General features: G+C 42.7%; 1 pseudogene; it reads left to right on the top strand.

Moving 5' to 3' along the window:
• The first annotated feature begins 284 nt into the window (after window positions 1–284).
• Window positions 285–4,091, top strand: part of LOC121922980 — a 21,015-nt pseudogene continuing 17,208 nt past the window's right edge.

The raw sequence follows: 4,091 nt of genomic DNA, 5'->3' as shown, positions 1-4,091 counted from the left end.
AAGGCTTGCAGGCTTTTCATATTCCAGGGAGGAAGCAGGTCTTTTGTCAGGCTAATGGCTCGTAATGGCCCACCTCTTCCAATGGCTTTTGCATGACAAGGGAGGGCATGGCAGCTTTGCAAAATATGCTCAGAGGACCGGAAACACGTGACTCCCTCCCCTCCCCTCCCCCCAAACTCCCCACTTCCTCTTTCGCTTTTGTTCAGAGGCAGACCCTGCCTAGCAACCCATGACGTCAGTGCGGGGAAACCGGATTTCCCATCCAGAGAGAGAGGCTGGGCTGCCCCATTTTGGGAGTCTTCTCTGGTGAGTTAGTTCCTCTCCCTTTTTATTTGCAATTAAACTTATGCATTTGGTTGCATTTGATCGTTCCAGTTCTTTGCAATTCAGTGGCATGCCTGCAAAAGAAAGAAGGGTTTCCTGAGCATGCAAAGAGAGCAGGGCAGGATCGAGGCCCCAGCCACGTGCAGAAAAAGGGAAACCCCCCAAACTCACCTTTTTGGGAGCCAGGAAAAAAGCTCCCCAGAGAGGACCAGAAAGCAGGACCAGGTGGCCAGAGACTGGGCAAGATCTTCAGCATTAGGAGGGATGTGTGTGTGTATAATTGTTTGCAGGATGCAGAAAAGGCTGGTAGAATGGGGAGATTTCTGCATCCAGAACAACATTTTGAATGATAGGGGCAAGATTGGAGATTCTTATTGCTTGACCATGATGACTGCTATTTGGAGTCAGACTAGATAGCTGCATGGGACCCTAGCAATAGTTCAGTTTCTGCTTATGCCAAAGCACCTGCTTAAACAGCTTGCTAGACATCACCATATATATATATATATATATATATATATATATGTTTGTAGGTTTCAGTCCTCCTTTTCTAACTGCTGAAAGTTCTTGTTTTTGTGATGCTGTAACCGCAAGGACCCCTGTTTTCTGTTGCTGCTTATCATGCATATGATAAAAAAGCTTAGCACTACAGGATATATAGGTATAAATTTCTTTACAGGATGCAGAAAAGAGTGTCAGAGTGAGGAAATCTTCAGCATCCACAACAACATCAGGAGGGAAATGTGTGTGTGTGTGTGTGTGTATATATAATTTGCAGGATGCAGAAAAGGGTGGCAGAGTGAAAAGATATCAGCATCCCTCTCTATATATACAGTACATCTATATAATTGTTTGCAGGATGTAGAAAAAGGTGGTGGAAATTGCTTTGGGGGGCTTTTTTTGGCCAACAACTCCCATCATCCCCTGGCTTGGAGCCCTGGCTTCCCTTTTGGAGCCATCCTTCATATTTTATTTATTTATTTATTTATTTATTTATAATTTTTTTGGTAAAAAAATATTTTTTTCTTACACAGTTTTGATTTTGCCCATTTATCAGATGGAGCCGTAACAGGCAAAGCTGCATTAAAACAGCTCCGTCCATCTTAGTTTTTTTGGTATTTTAATATATATTTTTTAATGTTAGTTATATATAAAATTTATAATTAACATTTTAAATATATAAAACATTAAATATATAAAATATAAAATAAACATTAAAAACACTACACTACAAAAATAAAATATCTAATTATAAAATTTTGTTAAATGTTAATTATAGATTGTATTAGATGGCTTTAACTGTTTTAAAATTTCTACTGTAGAGTTTGGGTTTTTTTTAATGTTTTTATTTTGTCAGCCCCCTCGGGTCCCTTTTTTGGGAAGAAAGGCAGCATCAAAATTTAAATCAATAAATAGTTTCTGCAGCCTTATTTCTTTTCCCTCTAGGAGCCAAAACACACTGCAGAAATAATTCAGTTTGAGACCGCTTTAACTGCCCTGGCCTTCTCTGTCAGAGAGCTTTGGGTCCACAACAAACTACAATTCCCAGGATTCCCTGACACAGTCTGAAAACTGGATTATTTCTTGCAGTGTGTTTTGGCTCTCTATTTGCATCTGTCATGTCTTCCATTTTCTCCTAATAACACCAGAAAAATTGAATTTCCATATACCAAAAACTATATGTTTCCATCCAGATCTCCTCTTGGTTGCTCTGCATCATTGGGAAAAGGTTTCATTCTCCCTGGGTAAGTTTCTGTTTCATTTTCTCTTACTAGATTTGTTGAATTATCCAGTTTGACCAGAATCCAGTTCATTTTTCTATTCATTCTGGAGCAAATCCTTCAAAGGGGAAGAAGAAAGATTGCATTTCCACCGTGTGGTGTGTACTTGGTGAAACTATGAATCTCCTGAATGAGATTCAGAAGGCTCTCATGCAAGAATGTGAACCTTACATCCATCCAGATGTTGCAGATGTTGGACTACAAGTCCCACAATCCCCTATATTATCCTTATTCAGGCCTCTCCTGAATAGCAAACCCAGCCACCAATTGAATCCACCACCTCTTTGAGTATTCTGTAGCCCCATTCGCCCGTCTCTGGTCATTTTAATGGATTATTTTAATGATTAATGTGTTTAATGGATGTTTTAGGGGAGGGAGGGAATAACTGGGATGTTATGTATTGTATGGATTCTCTTAATTGTGAGCCGCCTCGATTGTCCCTTTGACACAGAGGCGGGGTGAAAATAAAGTTTTTATTTATTTATAATTTATGTTGGAGAGAATGAAAGTCAGCTTCCTTCCTTGCTCAGGAATCCACAGCTTGCAACCAAACACTACAGTGGGCTCCCCTCAAGGGCTTGATGGACCACAACTCCCACAATCCCCCAACTGGCCACAGGGACCCAATGGCTGGGCTGAGAACCAGGGGTTCGGTCAAAGATTCCTGGCTTCCTTTTGGAAGCAATTCTTGAACAGAAAGGAAAGGATCTCATGGTGAGCCAATGAATGCCTTGAGAGGATGAAAGCCAGCCTCCCTCCCTGCTCAGGAGTCCAGTGGTTACACCCCAATAACATCCCCCAAAGGCTAGAGCAGGTGCCCCGCAAGGGCTTGGTGGACTATTAACTCCCAGCAGACCCCAAAGCAAGGGTGGGGATGAGGAATGATGGGTGTTGTAGACCAATTTGGGCACAAGGGCTGTGTGGACCTTGTCTGAATCTTGCACCCATCCAGATGTTGTATATGTTGGACTATAAGTCTCATAATCCCCTATCTTATCCTGCCAATTGGGGGGGGGGGGGTTGTGGGAATGCAACCTCATAACAGAGAGGGTAGTTGTCTGGCAGCTATGAAAGTTCACAACGTTCAAAAGTTAAAAAGCAATTTAAGCCATCAGACCAGGGGTAGGCAATCTTTTTGAGCCGGGGGCCGGGTTGTTGTCCCTCAGACAACTGGGGGGCCGAAGCCAAAAAATAAATAATTAAATAATTTTTAAAAATTTAAATATATAAATAAACCAGGACAAATGTAGGACAAAATTTTTAAATGGAAGACACTTTTTTAAAAAAATGGAGGACACGCAAAAAAAATTGCTGATTTTAAAAAAAAGTTAATATAAATGCATGTTTCTGAGGCTTCTATAGACAATTGCCCCCCAAAGGCCCCGGCGGCAATTGGCGGCAGGACCGGGCTGGGGCCGGTCCCAAGACCTCGCCGGGCCGCATCCGGCCCGCGGGCCGCAGGTTGCCTACCCCTGCATCAGACTATCTGAAAATCTAGCTTTTTGGACTACAATTCCCATCATTACCCAGAAAGCATGCCCAGGAAACACTGTTGGGGAGAGGAAAACCATGTGCCCTCCATATCTGCTGGGGTTAGGGGCTCAGGACCACAATGACAGGGAAAATACTGCCAATTAAAAATAACATTTCTTACCTCTCTAGGAATCTCTAGGTCCTCCAGCACAACTCTTTATGGGTCAACATCTGCTGGAGGTTGACCATCGAATTGTGCTGTAGCACCTAGAAATGCCTAGAGAAGGGCTCAGTAGGAACATCTAGATCCACCAGCACACCTCTATGGTCAACTTTCACTGGAAGCTGACCACAGGATTGCGCTGGAGGACCTATAAATCCTCAGAGAAATGCTCTCTTTAGGAATCTCTAGGTCCTCCAGCACAACTCTTTATGGGTCAACATCTGCTGGAGGCTGACCATGGAATTGTGCTGTAGCACCTAGAAATGCCTAGAGAAGGGCTCAGTAGGAAC

The sequence above is a fragment of the Sceloporus undulatus genome, chromosome 2 (genome assembly GCF_019175285.1).
Source record: "Sceloporus undulatus isolate JIND9_A2432 ecotype Alabama chromosome 2, SceUnd_v1.1, whole genome shotgun sequence".
NCBI lineage: Eukaryota > Metazoa > Chordata > Lepidosauria > Squamata > Phrynosomatidae > Sceloporus > Sceloporus undulatus.
The sequence above is the reverse complement of the archived record's forward strand: the minus strand, read 5'-3'. Positions and strand labels throughout refer to the sequence as shown.